Raw genomic sequence first — 22276 nt, 5'->3', positions numbered from 1 at the left:
CGGTTGGGTTTAGAAAAACAATAAATGGTTGGGTTTAGAAAAGCAATAACGGGACTTGGGTCAACGACTTGAAGGTTGGGTTTAGGAAAATAACAACAGGATGGTTACGGTTGGGCTTAGGAAACGTGACACGATCAACCTCTACTGGGTCTTCTGTTTGACCCGTCCAACACCCCAACCTACCTCCCTTTGCGGATTTTTGGCCTTTCATACTTCTCGTTACCGTAGTCGCTCCTAACGCTACGTCATCTTCTCATTGAAATCCCTTTGGCTTTGATTTCCGTGGTGGCCACACAGAATTTCACACATTCCGTGCCATCACCCGTAATGCAGCGTTAATAGATTTTCATCATTTCACAGAATTCTGTGAGACCAGGCTGCCCTAGATCAACAAGCCACATGAGGCATGTCCTGCTCATTTGTGCCTCATATTCTTCTCAGTTCTTCTGTTAACTGTAGTTGAAAAGGGCTATGCAAAGTCGCCAACATGCTCTACTACAATTTCGCTTCCTACTAACCTTAATAGGCCAAAGTCAAGGATTAATCAAATTGACTGCTGTGAACAAAGTCCTCGGTTTTGGATTTAATAGAAAGTGTATAATTTCAATTACTCTAAATGGACATATAGGCCTATTTTCCATCGCCGGGTTGGATCTGCTTCATAGCTGGACTTTCAATGCTGAATTTGATATTAACCATGCTTTATCCTTTGGGCTCGTCCGGGATTTGAACCCGGACCTCTCGCACCCAAAGCGAGAATCATACCCCTAGACCAACGAGCCACATAAAACAGCATTTTAGCAATTTTCATCGAGGAAATACAGCTCAGATCAGTCATTGACTTGCAGAGCAATGGTCAAGTAGTTTGGCACTGGATCTTTTTATGGCTCCCCCGCCAGATTAAGGTTTCTGATTACATTGGACAACAGAATAGTTTTGAAGCATAACCTTTTACTAAAAATGAATTTTAAGTCAAAAACGGTTGGGTTTGGTACCTCATTTCTCTTTGACTTTACATTGGCATTGTTTTCCTTGGTGGCCACACAGAATTTTTACACATTCTGTGCCGCAACCACGTAGTGCAGTGTTAACAGATTGTGATCATTTCACGGAATTCCGTAAAATTAACACAACCCTTTAAGTTAAGGTAAGGCTTGTGGGTGAGCTTACGTTTCCATGACACGCGGGACAACAACGAGACGGTGGGTTTAGAAAAACAATAAATGGTTGGGTTTAGAAAAGCAATAACGGGACTTGGGTCAACGACTTGAAGGTTGGGTTTAGGAAAATAACAACAGGATGGTTACGGTTGGGCTTAGGAAACGTGACACGATCAACCTCTACTGGGTCTTCTGTTTGACCCGTCCAACACCCCAACCTACCTCCCTTTGCGGATTTTTGGCCTTTCATACTTCTCGTTACCGTAGTCGCTCCTAACGCTACGTCATCTTCTCATTGAAATCCCTTTGGCTTTGATTTCCGTGGTGGCCACACAGAATTTCACACATTCCGTGCCATCACCCGTAATGCAGCGTTAATAGATTTCATCATTTCACAGAATTCTGTGAGACCAGGCTGCCCTAGATCAACAAGCCACATGAGGCATGTCCTGCTCATTTGTGCCTCATATTCTTCTCAGTTCTTCTGTTAACTGTAGTTGAAAAGGGCTATGCAAAGTCGCCAACATGCTCTACTACAATTTCGCTTCCTACTAACCTTAATAGGCCAAAGTCAAGGATTAATCACAAATTGACTGCTGTGAACAAAGTCCTCGGTTTGGATTTAATTAGAAAGTGTATAATTTCCAATTACTCTAATGGACATATAGGCCTATTTTCCATCGCCGGGTTGGATCTGCTTCATAGCTGGACTTTCAATGCTGAATTTGATATTAACCATGCTTATCCTTTGGGCTCGTCCGGGATTTGAACCGGGACCTCTCGCACCCAAAGCGAGAATCATACCCTAGACCAACGAGCCACATAAAACAGCATTTTAGCAATTTTTCATCGAGGAAATGCAGCTCGATCAGTCATTGACTTGCAGAGCAATGGTCAAGTAGTTTGGCACTGGATCTTTTTATGGCTCCCCGCCAGATTAAGGTTTCTGATTACATTGGACAACAGAATAGTTTTGAAGCATAACCTTTACTAAAAATGAATTTTAAGTCAAAAACGGTTGGGTTTGGTACCTCATTTCTCTTTGACTTTACATTGGCATTGTTTTCCTTGGTGGCCACACAGAATTTTTACACATTCTGTGCCGCAACCACGTAGTGCAGTGTTAACAGATTGTGATCATTTCACGGAATTCCGTAAAATTAACACAACCCCTTAAGTTAAGGTAAGGCTTGTGGGTGAGCTTACGTTTCCATGACACGCGGGACAACAACGAGACGGTTGGGTTTAGAAAAACAATAAATGGTTGGGTTTAGAAAAGCAATAACGGGACTTGGGTCAACGACTTGAAGGTTGGGTTTAGGAAAATAACAACAGGATGGTTACGGTTGGGCTTAGGAAACGTGACACGATCAACCTCTACTGGGTCTTCTGTTTGACCCGTCCAACACCCCAACCTACCTCCCTTTGCGGATTTTTGGCCTTTCATACTTCTCGTTACCGTAGTCGCTCCTAACGCTACGTCATCTTCTCATTGAAATCCCTTGGCTTTGATTTCCGTGGTGGCCACACAGAATTTCACACATTCCGTGCCATCACCCCGTAATGCAGCGTTAATAGATTTTCATCATTTCACAGAATTCTGTGAGACCAGGCTGCCCTAGATCAACAAGCCACATGAGGCATGTCCTGCTCATTTGTGCCTCATATTCTTCTCAGTTCTTCTGTTAACTGTAGTTGAAAAGGGCTATGCAAAGTCGCCAACATGCTCTACTACAATTTCGCTTCCTACTAACCTTAATAGGCCAAAGTCAAGGATTAATCACAAATTGACTGCTGTGAACAAAGTCCTCGGTTTTTGGATTTAATTAGAAAGTGTAATTTCCATTACTCTAAATGGACATATAGGCCTATTTTCCATCGCCGGGTTGGATCTGCTTCATAGCTGGACTTTCAATGCTGAATTTGATATTAACCATGCTTTATCCTTTGGGCTCGTCCGGGATTTGAACCCGGGACCTCTCGCACCCAAAGCGAGAATCATACCCCTAGACCAACGAGCCACATAAAACAGCATTTTAGCATTTTTCATCGAGGAAATACAGCTCCGATCAGTCATTGACTTGCAGAGCAATGGTCAAGTAGTTTGGCACTGGATCTTTTTATGGCTCCCCGCCAGATTAAGGTTTCTGATTACATTGGACAACAGAATAGTTTTGAAGCATAACCTTTTACTAAAAATGAATTTTAAGTCAAAAACGGTTGGGTTTGGTACATCATTTCTCTTGACTTTACATTGGCATTGTTTTCCTTGGTGGCCACACAGAATTTTTACACATTCTGTGCCGCAACCACGTAGTGCAGTGTTAACAGATTGTGATCATTTCACGGAATTCCGTAAAATTAACACAACCCCTTTAAGTTAAGGTAAGGCTTGTGGGTGAGCTTACGTTTCCATGACACGCGGGACAACAACGAGACGGTTGGTTTAGAAAAACAATAAATGGTTGGGTTTAGAAAAGCAATAACGGGACTTGGGTCAACGACTTGAAGGTTGGGTTTAGGAAAATAACAACAGGATGGTTACGGTTGGGCTTAGGAAACGTGACACGATCAACCTCTACTGGGTCTTCTGTTTGACCCGTCCAACACCCCAACCTACCTCCCTTTGCGGATTTTTGGCCTTTCATACTTCTCGTTACCGTAGTCGCTCCTAACGCTACGTCATCTTCTCATTGAAATCCCTTTGGCTTTGATTTCCGTGGTGGCCACACAGAATTTCACACATTCCGTGCCATCACCCGTAATGCAGCGTTAATAGATTTTCATCATTTCACAGAATTCTGTGAGACCAGGCTGCCCTAGATCAACAAGCCACATGAGGCATGTCCTGCTCATTTGTGCCTCATATTCTTCTCAGTTCTTCTGTTAACTGTAGTTGAAAAGGGCTATGCAAAGTCGCCAACATGCTCTACTACAATTTCGCTTCCTACTAACCTTAATAGGCCAAAGTCAAGGATTAATCACAAATTGACTGCTGTGAACAAAGTCCTCGGTTTTGGATTTAATTAGAAAGTGTATAATTTCCAATTACTCTAAATGGACATATAGGCCTATTTCCATCGCCGGGTGGATCTGCTTCATAGCTGGACTTTCAATGCTGAATTTGATATTAACCATGCTTTATCCTTGGGCTCGTCCGGGATTTGAACCCGGGACCTCTCGCACCCAAAGCGAGAATCATACCCCTAGACCAACGAGCCACATAAAACAGCGTTTTAGCAATTTTCATCGAGGAAATGCAGCTCAGATCAGTCATTGACTTGCAGAGCAATGGTCAAGTAGTTTGGCACTGGATCTTTTTATGGCTCCCCCGCCAGATTAAGGTTTCTGATTACATTGGACAACAGAATAGTTTTGAAGCATAACCTTTTACTAAAAATGAATTTTAAGTCAAAAACGGTTGGGTTTGGTACCTCATTTCTCTTTGACTTTACATTGGCATTGTTTTCCTTGGTGGCCACACAGAATTTTTACACATTCTGTGCCGCAACCACGTAGTGCAGTGTTAACAGATTGTGATCATTTCACGGAATTCCGTAAAATTAACACAACCCCTTTAAGTTAAGGTAAGGCTTGTGGGTGAGCTTACGTTTCCATGACACGCGGGACAACAACGAGACGGTTGGGTTTAGAAAAACAATAAATGGTTGGGTTTAGAAAAGCAATAACGGGACTTGGGTCAACGACTTGAAGGTTGGGTTTAGGAAAATAACAACAGGATGGTTACGGTTGGGCTTAGGAAACGTGACACGATCAACCTCTACTGGGTCTTCTGTTTGACCCGTCCAACACCCCAACCTACCTCCCTTTGCGGATTTTTGGCCTTTCATACTTCTCGTTACCGTAGTCGCTCCTAACGCTACGTCATCTTCTCATTGAAATCCCTTTGGCTTTGATTTCCGTGGTGGCCACACAGAATTTCACACATTCCGTGCCATCACCCCGTAATGCAGCGTTAATAGATTTTCATCATTTCACAGAATTCTGTGAGACCAGGCTGCCCTAGATCAACAAGCCACATGAGGCATGTCCTGCTCATTTGTGCCTCATATTCTTCTCAGTTCTTCTGTTAACTGTAGTTGAAAAGGGCTATGCAAAGTCGCCAACATGCTCTACTACAATTTCGCTTCCTACTAACCTTAATAGGCCAAAGTCAAGGATTAATCACAAATGACTGCTGTGAACAAAGTCCTCGGTTTTTTAATTAGAAAGTGTATAATTTCCAATTACTCTAAATGGACATATAGGCCTATTTCCATCGCCGGGTTGGATCTGCTTCATAGCTGGACTTTCAATGCGAATTTGATATTAACCATGCTTTATCCTTTGGGCTCGTCCGGGATTTGAACCCGGGACCTCTCGCACCCAAAGCGAGAATCATACCCCTAGACCAACGAGCCACATAAAACAGCATTTTAGCAATTTTTCATCGAGGAAATACAGCTCCGATCAGTCATTGACTTGCAGAGCAATGGTCAAGTAGTTTGGCACTGGATCTTTTTATGGCTCCCCCGCCAGATTAAGGTTTCTGATTACATTGGACAACAGAATAGTTTTGAAGCATAACCTTTTACTAAAAATGAATTTTAAGTCAAAAACGGTTGGGTTTGGTACCTCATTTCTCTTTGACTTTACATTGGCATTGTTTTCCTTGGTGGCCACACAGAATTTTTACACATTCTGTGCCGCAACCACGTAGTGCAGTGTTAACAGATTGTGATCATTTCACGGAATTCGTAAAATTAACACAACCCCTTTAAGTTAAGGTAAGGCTTGTGGGTGAGCTTACGTTTCCATGACACGCGGGACAACAACGAGACGGTTGGGTTTAGAAAAACAATAAATGGTTGGGTTTAGAAAAGCAATAACGGGACTTGGGTCAACGACTTGAAGGTTGGGTTTAGGAAAATAACAACAGGATGGTTACGGTTGGGCTTAGGAAACGTGACACGATCAACCTCTACTGGGTCTTCTGTTTGACCCGTCCAACACCCCAACCTACCTCCCTTTGCGGATTTTTGGCCTTTCATACTTCTCGTTACCGTAGTCGCTCCTAACGCTACGTCGTCTCTCTCTGCCTCAATCATTGCCTTTGGCTTTGATTTCCGTGGTGGCCACACAGAATTTCACACATTCCGTGCCATCACCCGTAATGCAGCGTTAATAGATTTTATCATTTCACAGAATTCTGTGAGACCAGGCTGCCCTAGATCAACAAGCCACATGAGGCATGTCCTGCTCATTTGTGCCTCATATTCTTCTCAGTTCTTCTGTTAACTGTAGTTGAAAAGGGCTATGCAAAGTCGCCAACATGCTCTACTACAATTTCGCTTCCTACTAACCTTAATAGGCCAAAGTCAAGGATTAATCACAAATTGACTGCTGTGAACAAAGTCCTCGGTTTTGGATTAATTAGAAAGTGTATAATTTCCAATTACTCTAAATGGACATATAGGCCTATTTTCCATCGCCGGGTTGGATCTGCTTCATAGCTGGACTTTCAATGCTGAATTTGATATTAACCATGCTTATCCTTTGGGCTCGTCCGGGATTTGAACCCGGGACCTCTCGCACCCAAAGCGAGAATCATACCCCTAGACCAACGAGCCACATAAAACAGCATTTTAGCAATTTTTCATCGAGGAAATACAGCTCAGATCAGTCATTGACTTGCAGAGCAATGGTCAAGTAGTTTGGCACTGGATCTTTTTATGGCTCCCCGCCAGATTAAGGTTTCTGATTACATTGGACAACAGAATAGTTTTGAAGCATAACCTTTTACTAAAAATGAATTTTAAGTCAAAAACGGTTGGGTTTGGTACCTCATTTCTCTTTGACTTTACATTGGCATTGTTTTCCTTGGTGGCCACACAGAATTTTTTACACATTCTGTGCCGCAACCACGTAGTGCAGTGTTAACAGATTGTGATCATTTCACGGAATTCCGTAAAATTAACACAACCCCTTTAAGTTAAGGTAAGGCTTGTGGGTGAGCTTACGTTTCCATGACACGCGGGACAACAACGAGACGGTTGGGTTTAGAAAAACAATAAATGGTTGGGTTTAGAAAAGCAATAACGGGACTTGGGTCAACGACTTGAAGGTTGGGTTTAGGAAAATAACAACAGGATGGTTACGGTTGGGCTTAGGAAACGTGACACGATCAACCTCTACTGGGTCTTCTGTTTGACCCGTCCAACACCCCAACCTACCTCCCTTTGCGGATTTTGGCCTTTCATACTTCGTTACCGTAGTCGCTCCTAACGCTACGTCATCTTCTCATTGAAATCCCTTTGGCTTTGATTTCCGTGGTGGCCACACAGAATTTCACACATTCCGTGCCATCACCCCGTAATGCAGCGTTAATAGATTTTCATCATTTCACAGAATTCTGTGAGACCAGGCTGCCCTAGATCAACAAGCCACATGAGGCATGTCCTGCTCATTTGTGCCTCATATTCTTCTCAGTTCTTCTGTTAACTGTAGTTGAAAAGGGCTATGCAAAGTCGCCAACATGCTCTACTACAATTTCGCTTCCTACTAACCTTAATAGGCCAAAGTCAAGGATTAATCACAAATTGACTGCTGTGAACAAAGTCCTCGGTTTTGGATTAATTAGAAAGTGTATAATTTCCAATTACTCTATGGACATATAGGCCTATTTCCATCGCCGGGTTGGATCTGCTTCATAGCTGGACTTTCAATGCTGAATTTGATATTAACCATGCTTTATCCTTTGGGCTCGTCCGGGATTTGAACCCGGGACCTCTCGCACCCAAAGCGAGAATCATACCCCTAGACCAACGAGCCACATAAAACAGCATTTTAGCAATTTTCATCGAGGAAATACAGCTCAGATCAGTCATTGACTTGCAGAGCAATGGTCAAGTAGTTTGGCACTGGATCTTTTTATGGCTCCCCCGCCAGATTAAGGTTTCTGATTACATTGGACAACAGAATAGTTTTGAAGCATAACCTTTTACTAAAAATGAATTTTAAGTCAAAAACGGTTGGGTTTGGTACCTCATTTCTCTTTGACTTTACATTGGCATTGTTTTCCGTGGTGGCCACACAGAATTTTTACACATTCTGTGCCGCAACCACGTAGTGCAGTGTTAACAGATTGTGATCATTTCACGGAATTCCGTAAAATTAACACAACCCCTTTAAGTTAAGGTAAGGCTTGTGGGTGAGCTTACGTTTCCATGACACGCGGGACAACAACGAGACGGTTGGGTTTAGAAAAACAATAAATGGTTGGGTTTAGAAAAGCAATAACGGGACTTGGGTCAACGACTTGAAGGTTGGGTTTAGGAAAATAACAACAGGATGGTTACGGTTGGGCTTAGGAAACGTGACACGATCAACCTCTACTGGGTCTTCTGTTTGACCCGTCCAACACCCCAACCTACCTCCCTTGCGGATTTTTGGCCTTTCATACTTCTCGTTACCGTAGTCGCTCCTAACGCTACGTCATCTTCTCATTGAAATCCCTTTGGCTTTGATTTCCGTGGTGGCCACACAGAATTTCACACATTCCGTGCCATCACCCCGTAATGCAGCGTTAATAGATTTTCATCATTTCACAGAATTCTGTGAGACCAGGCTGCCCTAGATCAACAAGCCACATGAGGCATGTCCTGCTCATTTGTGCCTCATATTCTTCTCAGTTCTTCTGTTAACTGTAGTTGAAAAGGGCTATGCAAAGTCGCCAACATGCTCTACTACAATTTCGCTTCCTACTAACCTTAATAGGCCAAAGTCAAGGATTAATCACAAATTGACTGCTGTGAACAAAGTCCTCGGTTTTGGATTTAATTAGAAAGTGTATAATTTCCAATTACTCTAAATGGACATATAGGCCTATTTTCCATCACGGGTTGGATCTGCTTCATAGCTGGACTTTCAATGCTGAATTTGATATTAACCATGCTTTATCCTTTGGGCTCGTCCGGGATTTGAACCCGGGACCTCTCGCACCCAAAGCGAGAATCATACCCCTAGACCAACGAGCCACATAAAACAGCATTTAGCAATTTTCATCGAGGAAATACAGCTCAGATCAGTCATTGACTTGCAGAGCAATGGTCAAGTAGTTTGGCACTGGATCTTTTATGGCTCCCCGCCAGATTAAGGTTTCTGATTACATTGGACAACAGAATAGTTTTGAAGCATAACCTTTTACTAAAAATGAATTTTAAGTCAAAAACGGTTGGGTTTGGTACCTCATTCTCTTTGACTTTACATTGGCATTGTTTCCTTGGTGGCCACACAGAATTTTTACACATTCTGTGCCGCAACCACGTAGTGCAGTGTTAACAGATTGTGATCATTTCACGGAATTCCGTAAAATTAACACAACCCCTTTAAGTTAAGGTAAGGCTTGTGGGTGAGCTTACGTTTCCATGACACGCGGGACAACAACGAGACGGTTGGGTTTAGAAAACAATAAATGGTTGGGTTTAGAAAAGCAATAACGGGACTTGGGTCAACGACTTGAAGGTTGGGTTTAGGAAAATAACAACAGGATGGTTACGGTTGGGCTTAGGAAACGTGACACGATCAACCTCTACTGGGTCTTCTGTTTGACCCGTCCAACACCCAACCTACCTCCCTTTGCGGATTTTGGCCTTTCATACTTCTCGTTACCGTAGTCGCTCCTAACGCTACGTCATCTTCTCATTGAAATCCCTTGGCTTTGATTTCCGTGGTGGCCACACAGAATTTCACACATTCCGTGCCATCACCCCGTAATGCAGCGTTAATAGATTTTCATCATTTCACAGAATTCTGTGAGACCAGGCTGCCCTAGATCAACAAGCCACATGAGGCATGTCCTGCTCATTTGTGCCTCATATTCTTCTCAGTTCTTCTGTTAACTGTAGAAAAGGGCTATGCAAAGTCGCCAACATGCTCTACTACAATTTCGCTTCCTACTAACCTTAATAGGCCAAAGTCAAGGATTAATCACAAATTGACTGCTGTGAACAAAGTCCTCGGTTTTGGATTTAATTAGAAAGTGTATAATTTCCAATTACTCTAAATGGACATATAGGCCTATTTCCATCGCCGGGTTGGATCTGCTTCATAGCTGGACTTTCAATGCTGAATTTGATATTAACCATGCTTATCCTTTGGGCTCGTCCGGGATTTGAACCCGGGACCTCTCGCACCCAAAGCGAGAATCATACCCCTAGACCAACGAGCCACATAAAACAGCATTTTAGCAATTTTTCATCGAGGAAATGCAGCTCAGATCAGTCATTGACTTGCAGAGCAATGGTCAAGTAGTTTGGCACTGGATCTTTTTATGGCTCCCCCGCCAGATTAAGGTTTCTGATTACATTGGACAACAGAATAGTTTTGAAGCATAACTTTTACTAAAAATGAATTTAAGTCAAAAACGGTTGGTTTGGTACATCATTTCTCTTTGACTTTACATTGGCATTGTTTTCCGTGGTGGCCACACAGAATTTTTTACACATTCTGTGCCGCAACCACGTAGTGCAGTGTTAACAGATTGTGATCATTTCACGGAATTCCGTAAAATTAACACAACCCCTTTAAGTTAAGGTAAGGCTTGTGGGTGAGCTTACGTTTCCATGACACGCGGGACAACAACGAGACGGTTGGGTTTAGAAAAACAATAAATGGTTGGGTTTAGAAAAGCAATAACGGGACTTGGGTCAACGACTTGAAGGTTGGGTTTAGGAAAATAACAACAGGATGGTTACGGTTGGGCTTAGGAAACGTGACACGATCAACCTCTACTGGGTCTTCTGTTTGACCCGTCCAACACCCCAACCTACCTCCCTTTGCGGATTTTTGGCCTTTCATACTTCTCGTTACCGTAGTCGCTCCTAACGCTACGTCATCTTCTCATTGAAATCCCTTTGGCTTTGATTTCCGTGGTGGCCACACAGAATTTCACACATTCCGTGCCATCACCCCGTAATGCAGCGTTAATAGATTTTCATCATTTCACAGAATTCTGTGAGACCAGGCTGCCCTAGATCAACAAGCCACATGAGGCATGTCCTGCTCATTTGTGCCTCATATTCTTCTCAGTTCTTCTGTTAACTGTAGTTGAAAAGGGCTATGCAAAGTCGCCAACATGCTCTACTACAATTTCGCTTCCTACTAACCTTAATAGGCCAAAGTCAAGGATTAATCACAAATTGACTGCTGTGAACAAAGTCCGGTTTTTGGATTTAATTAGAAAGTGTATAATTTCCAATTACTCTAAATGGACATTTAGGCCTATTTTCCATCGCCGGGTTGGATCTGCTTCATAGCTGGACTTTCAATGCTGAATTTGATATTAACCATGCTTTATCCTTTGGGCTCGTCCGGGATTTGAACCCGGGACCTCTCGCACCCAAAGCGAGAATCATACCCCTAGACCAACGAGCCACATAAAACAGCATTTTAGCAATTTTTCATCGAGGAAATACAGCTCCGATCAGTCATTGACTTGCAGAGCAATGGTCAAGTAGTTTGGCACTGGATCTTTTATGGCTCCCCCGCCAGATTAAGGTTTCTGATTACATTGGACAACAGAATAGTTTTGAAGCATAACCTTTTACTAAAAATGAATTTTAAGTCAAAAACGGTTGGGTTTGGTACCTCATTTCTCTTTGACTTTACATTGGCATTGTTTTCCTTGGTGGCCACACAGAATTTTTACACATTCTGTGCCGCAACCACGTAGTGCAGTGTTAACAGATTGTGATCATTTCACGGAATTCCGTAAAATTAACACAACCCCTTTAAGTTAAGGTAAGGCTGTGGGGTGAGCTTACGTTTCCATGACACGCGGGACAACAACGAGACGGTTGGGTTTAGAAAAACAATAAATGGTTGGGTTTAGAAAAGCAATAACGGGACTTGGGTCAACGACTTGAAGGTTGGGTTTAGGAAAATAACAACAGGATGGTTACGGTTGGGCTTAGGAAACGTGACACGATCAACCTCTACTGGGTCTTCTGTTTGACCCGTCCAACACCCCAACCTACCTCCCTTTGCGGATTTTTGGCCTTTCATACTTCTCGTTACCGTAGTCGCTCCTAACGCTACGTCATCTTCTCATTGAAATCCCTTTGGCTTTGATTTCCGTGGTGGCCACACAGAATTTCACACATTCCGTGCCATCACCCCGTAATGCAGCGTTAATAGATTTCATCATTTCACAGAATTCTGTGAGACCAGGCTGCCCTAGATCAACAAGCCACATGAGGCATGTCCTGCTCATTTGTGCCTCATATTCTTCTCAGTTCTTCTGTTAACTGTAGTTGAAAAGGGCTATGCAAAGTCGCCAACATGCTCTACTACAATTTCGCTTCCTACTAACCTTAATAGGACAAAGTCAAGGATTAATCACAAATTGACTGCTGTGAACAAAGTCCTCGGTTTTTGGATTTAATTAGAAAGTGTATAATTTCCAATTACTCTACATGGACATTTAGGCCTATTTTCCATCACCGGGTTGGATCTGCTTCATAGCTGGACTTTCAATGCTGAATTTGATATTAACCATGCTTATCCTTTGGGCTCGTCCGGGATTTGAACCCGGGACCTCTCGCACCCAAAGCGAGAATCATACCCCTAGACCAACGAGCCACATAAAACAGCATTTTAGCAATTTTTCATCGAGGAAATGCAGCTCAGATCAGTCATTGACTTGCAGAGCAATGGTCAAGTAGTTTGGCACTGGATCTTTTTATGGCTCCCCCGCCAGATTAAGGTTTCTGATTACATTGGACAACAGAATAGTTTTGAAGCATAACCTTTTACTAAAAATGAATTTTAAGTCAAAAACGGTTGGGTTTGGTACCTCATTTCTCTTTGACTTTACATTGGCATTGTTTTCCTTGGTGGCCACACAGAATTTTTACACATTCTGTGCCGCAACCACGTAGTGCAGTGTTAACAGATTGTGATCATTTCACGGAATTCCGTAAAATTAACACAACCCCTTTAAGTTAAGGTAAGGCTTGTGGGTGAGCTTACGTTTCCATGACACGCGGGACAACAACGAGACGGTTGGGTTTAGAAAAACAATAAATGGTTGGGTTTAGAAAAGCAATAACGGGACTTGGGTCAACGACTTGAAGGTTGGGTTTAGGAAAATAACAACAGGATGGTTACGGTTGGGCTTAGGAAACGTGACACGATCAACCTCTACTGGGTCTTCTGTTTGACCCGTCCAACACCCCAACCTACCTCCCTTTGCGGATTTTTGGCCTTTCATACTTCTCGTTACCGTAGTCGCTCCTAACGCTACGTCATCTTCTCATTGAAATCCCTTTGGCTTTGATTTCCGTGGTGGCCACACAGAATTTCACACATTCCGTGCCATCACCCCGTAATGCAGCGTTAATAGATTTTCATCATTTCACAGAATTCTGTGAGACCAGGCTGCCCTAGATCAACAAGCCACATGAGGCATGTCCTGCTCATTTGTGCCTCATATTCTTCTCAGTTCTTCTGTTAACTGTAGTTGAAAAGGGCTATGCAAAGTCGCCAACATGCTCTACTACAATTTCGCTTCCTACTAACCTTAATAGGCCAAAGTCAAGGATTAATCACAAATTGACTGCTGTGAACAAAGTCCTCGGTTTTGGATTTAATTAGAAAGTGTATAATTTCCAATTACTCTACATGGACATTAGGCCTATTTTCCATCGCCGGGTTGGATCTGCTTCATAGCTGGACTTTCAATGCTGAATTTGATATTAACCATGCTTTATCCTTTGGGCTCGTCCGGGATTTGACCCGGGACCTCTCGCACCCAAAGCGAGAATCATACCCCTAGACCAACGAGCCACATAAAACAGCATTTTAGCAATTTTTCATCGAGGAAATACAGCTCGATCAGTCATTGACTTGCAGAGCAATGGTCAAGTAGTTTGGCACTGGATCTTTTTATGGCTCCCCCGCCAGATTAAGGTTTCTGATTACATTGGACAACAGAATAGTTTTGAAGCATAACCTTTTACTAAAAATGAATTTTAAGTCAAAAACGGTTGGGTTTGGTACATCATTTCTCTTTGACTTTACATTGGCATTGTTTTCCTTGGTGGCCACACAGAATTTTTACACATTCTGTGCCGCAACCACGTAGTGCAGTGTTAACAGATTGTGATCATTTCACGGAATTCCGTAAAATTAACACAACCCCTTTAAGTTAAGGTAAGGCTTGTGGGTGAGCTTACGTTTCCATGACACGCGGGACAACAACGAGACGGTTGGGTTTAGAAAAAACATAAATGGTTGGGTTTAGAAAAGCAATAACGGGACTTGGGTCAACGACTTGAAGGTTGGGTTTAGGAAAATAACAACAGGATGGTTACGGTTGGGCTTAGGAAACGTGACACGATCAACCTCTACTGGGTCTTCTGTTTGACCCGTCCAACACCCCAACCTACCTCCCTTTGCGGATTTTTGGCCTTTCATACTTCTCGTTACCGTAGTCGCTCCTAACGCTACGTCATCTTCTCATTGAAATCCCTTTGGCTTTGATTTCCGTGGTGGCCACACAGAATTTCACACATTCCGTGCCATCACCCCGTAATGCAGCGTTAATAGATTTTCATCATTTCACAGAATTCTGTGAGACCAGGCTGCCCTAGATCAACAAGCCACATGAGGCATGTCCTGCTCATTTGTGCCTCATATTCTTCTCAGTTCTTCTGTTAACTGTAGTTGAAAAGGGCTATGCAAAGTCGCCAACATGCTCTACTACAATTTCGCTTCCTACTAACCTTAATAGGCCAAAGTCAAGGATTAATCACAAATTGACTGCTGTGAACAAAGTCCTCGGTTTTTGGATTTAATTAGAAAGTGTATAATTTCCAATTACTCTACATGGACATTTAGGCCTATTTTCCATCACCGGGTTGGATCTGCTTCATAGCTGGACTTTCAATGCTGAATTTGATATTAACCATGCTTTATCCTTTGGGCTCGTCCGGGATTTGAACCCGGGACCTCTCGCACCCAAAGCGAGAATCATACCCCTAGACCAACGAGCCACATAAAACAGCATTTTAGCAATTTTTCATCGAGGAAATGCAGCTCAGATCAGTCATTGACTTGCAGAGCAATGGTCAAGTAGTTTGGCACTGGATCTTTTTATGGCTCCCCCGCCAGATTAAGGTTTCTGATTACATTGGACAACAGAATAGTTTTGAAGCATAACCTTTTACTAAAAATGAATTTTAAGTCAAAAACGGTTGGGTTTGGTACATCATTTCTCTTTGACTTTACATTGGCATTGTTTTCCGTGGTGGCCACACAGAATTTTTTACACATTCTGTGCCGCAACCACGTAGTGCAGTGTTAACAGATTGTGATCATTTCACGGAATTCCGTAAAATTAACACAACCCCTTTAAGTTAAGGTAAGGCTTGTGGGTGAGCTTACGTTTCCATGACACGCGGGACAACAACGAGACGGTTGGGTTTAGAAAAACAATAAATGGTTGGGTTTAGAAAAGCAATAACGGGACTTGGGTCAACGACTTGAAGGTTGGGTTTAGGAAAATAACAACAGGATGGTTACGGTTGGGCTTAGGAAACGTGACACGATCAACCTCTACTGGGTCTTCTGTTTGACCCGTCCAACACCCCAACCTACCTCCCTTTGCGGATTTTTGGCCTTTCATACTTCTCGTTACCGTAGTCGCTCCTAACGCTACGTCATCTTCTCATTGAAATCCCTTTGGCTTTGATTTCCGTGGTGGCCACACAGAATTTCACACATTCCGTGCCATCACCCCGTAATGCAGCGTTAATAGATTTTCATCATTTCACAGAATTCTGTGAGACCAGGCTGCCCTAGATCAACAAGCCACATGAGGCATGTCCTGCTCATTTGTGCCTCATATTCTTCTCAGTTCTTCTGTTAACTGTAGTTGAAAAGGGCTATGCAAAGTCGCCAACATGCTCTACTACAATTTCGCTTCCTACTAACCTTAATAGGCCAAAGTCAAGGATTAATCACAAATTGACTGCTGTGAACAAAGTCCTCGGTTTGGATTTAATTAGAAAGTGTATAATTTCCAATTACTCTACATGGACATATAGGCCTATTTTCCATCGCCGGGTTGGATCTGCTTCATAGCTGGACTTTCAATGCTGAATTTGATATTAACCATGCTTTATCCTTTGGGCTCGTCCGGGATTTGAACCGGGACCTCTCGCACCCAAAGCGAGAATCATACCCCTAGACCAACGAGCCACATAAAACAGCATTTTAGCAATTTTTCATCGAGGAAATGCAGCTCGATCAGTCATTGACTTGCAGAGCAATGGTCAAGTAGTTTGGCACTGGATCTTTTTATGGCTCCCCCGCCAGATTAAGGTTTCTGATTACATTGGACAACAGAATAGTTTTGAAGCATAACCTTTTACTAAAAATGAATTTTAAGTCAAAAACGGTTGGGTTTGGTACCTCATTTCTCTTTGACTTTACATTGGCATTGTTTTCCTTGGTGGCCACACAGAATTTTTACACATTCTGTGCCGCAACCACGTAGTGCAGTGTTAACAGATTGTGATCATTTCACGGAATTCCGTAAAATTAACACAACCCCTTTAAGTTAAGGTAAGGCTTGTGGGTGAGCTTACGTTTCCATGACACGCGGGACAACAACGAGACGGTTGGGTTTAGAAAAACAATAAATGGTTGGGTTTAGAAAAGCAATAACGGGACTTGGGTCAACGACTTGAAGGTTGGGTTTAGGAAAATAACAACAGGATGGTTACGGTTGGGCTTAGGAAACGTGACACGATCAACCTCTACTGGGTCTTCTGTTTGACCCGTCCAACACCCCAACCTACCTCCCTTTGCGGATTTTTGGCCTTTCATACTTCTCGTTACCGTAGTCGCTCCTAACGCTACGTCATCTTCTCATTGAAATCCCTTTGGCTTTGATTTCCGTGGTGGCCACACAGAATTTCACACATTCCGTGCCATCACCCCGTAATGCAGCGTTAATAGATTTTCATCATTTCACAGAATTCTGTGAGACCAGGCTGCCCTAGATCAACAAGCCACATGAGGCATGTCCTGCTCATTTGTGCCTCATATTCTTCTCAGTTCTTCTGTTAACTGTAGTTGAAAAGGGCTATGCAAAGTCGCCAACATGCTCTACTACAATTTCGCTTCCTACTAACCTTAATAGGCCAAAGTCAAGGATTAATCACAAATTGACTGCTGTGAACAAAGTCCTCGGTTTTTGGATTTAATTAGAAAGTGTATAATTTCCAATTACTCTAAATGGACATATAGGCCTATTTTCCATCGCCGGGTTGGATCTGCTTCATAGCTGGACTTTCAACGCGTAATTTGATATTAACCATGCTTCATCCTTTGGGCTCGTCCGGGATTTGAACCCGGGACCTCTCGCACCCAAAGCGAGAATCATACCCCTAGACCAACGAGCCACATAAAACAGCATTTTAGCAATTTTTCATCGAGGAAATGCAGCTCAGATCAGTCATTGACTTGCAGAGCAATGGTCAAGTAGTTTGGCACTGGATCTTTTTATGGCTCCCCCGCCAGATTAAGGTTTCTGATTACATTGGACAACAGAATAGTTTTGAAGCATAACCTTTTACTAAAAATGAATTTTAAGTCAAAAACGGTTGGGTTTGGTACATCATTTCTCTTTGACTTTACATTGGCATTGTTTTCCGTGGTGGCCACACAGAATTTTTTACACATTCTGTGCCGCAACCACGTAGTGCAGTGTTAACAGATTGTGATCATTTCACGGAATTCCGTAAAATTAACACAACCCCTTTAAGTTAAGGTAAGGCTTGTGGGTGAGCTTACGTTTCCATGACACGCGGGACAACAACGAGGCGGTTGGGTTTAGAAAAACAATAAATGGTTGGGTTTAGAAAAGCAATAACGGGACTTGGGTCAACGACTTGAAGGTTGGGTTTAGGAAAATAACAACCGGATGGTTACGGTTGGGCTTAGGAAACGTGACACGATCAACCTCTACTGGGTCTTCTGTTTGACCCGTCCAACACCCCAACCTACCTCCCTTTGCGGATTTTTGGCCTTTCATACTTCTCGTTACCGTAGTCGCTCCTAACGCTACGTCATCTTCTCATTGAAATCCCTTTGGCTTTGATTTCCGTGGTGGCCACACAGAATTTCACACATTCCGTGCCATCACCCCGTAATGCAGCGTTAATAGATTTTCATCATTTCACAGAATTCTGTGAGACCAGGCTGCCCTAGATCAACAAGCCACATGAGGCATGTCCTGCTCATTTGTGCCTCATATTCTTCTCAGTTCTTCTGTTAACTGTAGTTGAAAAGGGCTATGCAAAGTCGCCAACATGCTCTACTACAATTTCGCTTCCTACTAACCTTAATAGGCCAAAGACAAGGATTAATCACAAATTGACTGCTGTGAACAAAGTCCTCGGTTTTAATTAGAAAGTGTATAATTTCCAATTACTCTACATGGACATTTAGGCCTAATCCCATTTCTTCCCCTTACCCCTACCCCTTACCCCTTCCCCTAGCTTTTGCGCGTTCACGCGGGATCTAGTGCCGGTCCAATACGTATTACGAGCTAGGGGTAGGGGATCGATCAAGGGGTGTATAGCCCTTGAAATCTAGTGTGGACGCGACCTCACTAGAAAACACACATCAACATGGCTGCCGCATCAACCAGAGAGACACATAAATGTAAGTACTTTCGGCTTAAATAATTGATTAAAAAGTTACGACAGTCTTGTTTTGTGGTCTATGCAGTCCTGTACATGTATACTTGCAACCATGTTCCTAACTGAAACTTTTTAAAACGCTAGCTTTCAATGCTAACGCTAATCGCTAACGCTAATCGCTAAAGCTAACGTTGATTTGCACAACATCCCACATATTTCTGCTTGAATGGACTGTTTACATCGCATAGATGTATAGCTAGATATTTATTACGCTACATCGCTACGTGCTTAACATATACCGCCCTGTATCACACAGGAGGACACAGCAGCTGATCCAGTTGGGGCTGAAACGAGCAGACGTTTCCTAATTCATAGTTCATGTTGTACCCATTCATTATTGCATTGGTAGCCTACTGTATTATTGTAATAACCTGTAATTAATTCCTGTTCATTGTTCATGCACTTGTATGTTGTTGTTGGTTTTGATATGGGACACTGATGAAATGTGAGGGGGGGGGGTTACTGGCCAAAAGGCTCCAGACTGGTTGGAATATAGAAACAGCTGTAGTTAATTTGTTTGTTTGTGGTCTTGTGTATTTTTTTTCACATATGAGTGCCTTTATTGAGTGCGACATGTTAGTTATGGTTCTAATAGTTGACAATGGTTCTGTAACTTATTTTATGTAACGTTTTAGCCTGTTATGTTCAATTATCACCAATAAAGACAGATTTTTGTCAACAAAATGTTTTTGTGAACATCAATGACATTCAAAACGGTGATAACTGAAACAGATATACAACACACCATGTATACAGGGTGTATATGTATGTATATGTACACATGATGCATGTGTAGAACATTGTATTGCAAACAGACCAAGTACTACACAGATAAGTACTCTGCACTACCAAAGTGAACCTAAAATAACTATAAAATATGTAACACACACTGTTGTCCAAACCCACACAATCAACAGACCTAGACGGCATCTTGGAGGTTTGTGATCAATACTGTATGGTGATGTCACCAAGTGGTGTCCCAATTCATAGGGGTATGTTTTCACCCCTTACCCCTACCCCTTGGTTTCAAGGGCCAAGGGGTAGGGGTAGGGCCAAGGGGTAGGGGTAAGACGGAGAAATGGGATTCAGCCTTAGGCCTATTTTCCATCACCGGGTTGGATCTGCTTCATAGCTGGACTTTCAATGCTGAATTTGATATTAACCATGCTTTATCCTTTGGGCTCGTCCGGGATTTGAACCCGGGACCTCTCGCACCCAAAGCGAGAATCATACCCCTAGACCAACGAGCCACATAAAACAGCATTTTAGCAATTTTTCATCGAGGAAATGCAGCTCAGATCAGTCATTGACTTGCAGAGCAATGGTCAAGTAGTTTGGCACTGGATCTTTTTATGGCTCCCCCGCCAGATTAAGGTTGCTGATTACATTGGACAACAGAATAGTTTTGAAGCATAACCTTTTACTAAAAATGATTTTAAGTCAAAAACGGTTGGGTTTGGTACATCATTTCTCTTTGACTTTACATTGGCATTGTTTTCCGTGGTGGCCACACAGAATTTTTACACATTCTGTGCCGCAACCACGTAGTGCAGTGTTAACAGATTGTGATCATTTCACGGAATTCCGTAAAATTAACACAACCCCTTTAAGTTAAGGTAAGGCTTGTGGGTGAGCTTACGTTTCCATGACACGCGGGACAACAACGAGGCGGTTGGGTTTAGAAAAACAATAAATGGTTGGGTTTAGAAAAGCAATAACGGGACTTGGGTCAACGACTTGAAGGTTGGGTTTAGGAAAATAACAACCGGATGGTTACGGTTGGGCTTAGGAAACGTGACACGATCAACCTCTACTGGGTCTTCTGTTTGACCCGTCCAACACCCAACCTACCTCCCTTTGCGGATTTTTGGCCTTTCATACTTCTCGTTACCGTAGTCGCTCCTAACGCTACGTCATCTTCTCATTGAAATCCCTTTGGCTTTGATTTCCGTGGTGGCCACACAGAATTTCACACATTCCGTGCCATCACCCCGTAATGCAGCGTTAATAGATTTTCATCATTTCACAGAATTCTGTGAGACCAGGCTGCCCTAGATCAACAAGCCACATGAGGCATGTCCTGCTCATTTGTGCCTCATATTCTTCTCAGTTCTTCTGTTAACTGTAGTTGAAAAGGGCTATGCAAAGTCGCTAACATGCTCTACTACAATTTCGCTTCCTACTAACCTTAATAGGCCAAAGTCAAGGATTAATCACAAATTGACTGCTGTGAACAAAGTCCTCGGTTTTAATTAGAAAGTGTATAATTTCCAATTACTCTAAATGGACATATAGGCCTATTTTCCATCGCCGGGTTGGATCTGCTTCATAGCTGGACTTTCAACGCGTAATTTGATATTAACCATGCTTCATCCTTTCTGCTCGTCCGGGATTTGAACCCGGGACCTCTCGCACCCAAAGTGAGAATCATACCCCTAGACCAACGAGCCACATAAAACAGCATTTTAGCAATTTTTCATCGAGGAAATGCAGCTCCGATCAGTCATTGACTTGCAGAGCAATGGTCAAGTAGTTTGGCACTGGATCTTTTTATGGCTCCCCCGCCAGATTAAGGTTTCTGATTACATTGGACAACAGAATAGTTTTGAAGCATAACCTTTTACTAAAAATGAATTTTAAGTCAAAAACGGTTGGGTTTGGTACCTCATTTCTCTTTGACTTTACATTGGCATTGTTTTCCTTGGTGGCCACACAGAATTTTTACACATTCTGTGCCGCAACCACGTAGTGCAGTGTTAACAGATTGTGATCATTTCACGGAATTCCGTAAAATTAACACAACCCCTTTAAGTTAAGGTAAGGCTTGTGGGTGAGCTTACGTTTCCATGACACGCGGGACAACAACGAGACGGTTGGGTTTAGAAAAACAATAAATGGTTGGGTTTAGAAAAGCAATAACGGGACTTGGGTCAACGACTTGAAGGTTGGGTTTAGGAAAATAACAACAGGATGGTTACGGTTGGGCTTAGGAAACGTGACACGATCAACCTCTACTGGGTCTTCTGTTTGACCAGTCCAACACCCCAACCTACCTCCCTTTGCGGATTTTTGGCCTTTCATACTTCTCGTTACCGTAGTCGCTCCTAACGCTACGTCATCTTCTCATTGAAATCCCTTTGGCTTTGATTTCCGTGGTGGCCACACAGAATTTCCCACATTCCGTGCCATCACCCCGTAATGCAGCGTTAATAGATTTTCATAATTTCACAGAATTCTGTGAGACCAGGCTGCCCTAGATCAACAAGCCACATGAGGCATGTCCTGCTCATTTGTGCCTCATATTCTTCTCAGTTCTTCTGTTAACTGTAGTTGAAAAGGGCTATG

The 22276-nt window shown here is 42.8% G+C and overlaps 17 non-coding genes across 17 annotated transcripts; all 17 read right to left on the bottom strand.

Annotated features, from left to right (window-relative positions):
• Positions 1–711: 711 nt before the first annotated feature.
• On the bottom strand, positions 712–782 carry trnap-ugg (transfer RNA proline (anticodon UGG)). Its single transcript has one exon. It is a non-coding gene; the product is annotated as a tRNA-Pro (tRNA).
• Positions 783–1910: 1128 nt separating this feature from the next.
• trnap-ugg (transfer RNA proline (anticodon UGG)) lies at positions 1911–1980 on the bottom strand. Its single transcript has one exon. It is a non-coding gene; the product is annotated as a tRNA-Pro (tRNA).
• Positions 1981–3109: 1129 nt separating this feature from the next.
• Positions 3110–3181, bottom strand: trnap-ugg (transfer RNA proline (anticodon UGG)). The gene has a single exon. It is a non-coding gene; the product is annotated as a tRNA-Pro (tRNA).
• Positions 3182–4309: 1128 nt separating this feature from the next.
• trnap-ugg (transfer RNA proline (anticodon UGG)) lies at positions 4310–4381 on the bottom strand. Its single transcript has one exon. It is a non-coding gene; the product is annotated as a tRNA-Pro (tRNA).
• Positions 4382–5509: 1128 nt separating this feature from the next.
• On the bottom strand, positions 5510–5581 carry trnap-ugg (transfer RNA proline (anticodon UGG)). The gene has a single exon. It is a non-coding gene; the product is annotated as a tRNA-Pro (tRNA).
• Positions 5582–6718: 1137 nt separating this feature from the next.
• On the bottom strand, positions 6719–6790 carry trnap-ugg (transfer RNA proline (anticodon UGG)). Its single transcript has one exon. It is a non-coding gene; the product is annotated as a tRNA-Pro (tRNA).
• A 1129-nt stretch (positions 6791–7919) lies between these two features.
• On the bottom strand, positions 7920–7991 carry trnap-ugg (transfer RNA proline (anticodon UGG)). Its single transcript has one exon. It is a non-coding gene; the product is annotated as a tRNA-Pro (tRNA).
• Positions 7992–9124: 1133 nt separating this feature from the next.
• Positions 9125–9196, bottom strand: trnap-ugg (transfer RNA proline (anticodon UGG)). Its single transcript has one exon. It is a non-coding gene; the product is annotated as a tRNA-Pro (tRNA).
• Positions 9197–10317: 1121 nt separating this feature from the next.
• On the bottom strand, positions 10318–10389 carry trnap-ugg (transfer RNA proline (anticodon UGG)). The gene has a single exon. It is a non-coding gene; the product is annotated as a tRNA-Pro (tRNA).
• Positions 10390–11522: 1133 nt separating this feature from the next.
• trnap-ugg (transfer RNA proline (anticodon UGG)) lies at positions 11523–11594 on the bottom strand. The gene has a single exon. It is a non-coding gene; the product is annotated as a tRNA-Pro (tRNA).
• A 1134-nt stretch (positions 11595–12728) lies between these two features.
• On the bottom strand, positions 12729–12800 carry trnap-ugg (transfer RNA proline (anticodon UGG)). Its single transcript has one exon. It is a non-coding gene; the product is annotated as a tRNA-Pro (tRNA).
• Positions 12801–13935: 1135 nt separating this feature from the next.
• Positions 13936–14006, bottom strand: trnap-ugg (transfer RNA proline (anticodon UGG)). The gene has a single exon. It is a non-coding gene; the product is annotated as a tRNA-Pro (tRNA).
• Positions 14007–15142: 1136 nt separating this feature from the next.
• On the bottom strand, positions 15143–15214 carry trnap-ugg (transfer RNA proline (anticodon UGG)). The gene has a single exon. It is a non-coding gene; the product is annotated as a tRNA-Pro (tRNA).
• Positions 15215–16350: 1136 nt separating this feature from the next.
• trnap-ugg (transfer RNA proline (anticodon UGG)) lies at positions 16351–16421 on the bottom strand. The gene has a single exon. It is a non-coding gene; the product is annotated as a tRNA-Pro (tRNA).
• Positions 16422–17557: 1136 nt separating this feature from the next.
• Positions 17558–17629, bottom strand: trnap-ugg (transfer RNA proline (anticodon UGG)). The gene has a single exon. It is a non-coding gene; the product is annotated as a tRNA-Pro (tRNA).
• Positions 17630–20109: 2480 nt separating this feature from the next.
• trnap-ugg (transfer RNA proline (anticodon UGG)) lies at positions 20110–20181 on the bottom strand. The gene has a single exon. It is a non-coding gene; the product is annotated as a tRNA-Pro (tRNA).
• Positions 20182–21309: 1128 nt separating this feature from the next.
• On the bottom strand, positions 21310–21381 carry trnap-ugg (transfer RNA proline (anticodon UGG)). The gene has a single exon. It is a non-coding gene; the product is annotated as a tRNA-Pro (tRNA).
• Between the last annotated feature and the right edge of the window lie 895 nt (positions 21382–22276).

The sequence above is a fragment of the Etheostoma spectabile genome, unplaced genomic scaffold (genome assembly GCF_008692095.1).
Source record: "Etheostoma spectabile isolate EspeVRDwgs_2016 unplaced genomic scaffold, UIUC_Espe_1.0 scaffold00018917, whole genome shotgun sequence".
NCBI lineage: Eukaryota > Metazoa > Chordata > Actinopteri > Perciformes > Percidae > Etheostoma > Etheostoma spectabile.
This window is presented reverse-complemented; position numbering and strand designations above follow the sequence as displayed.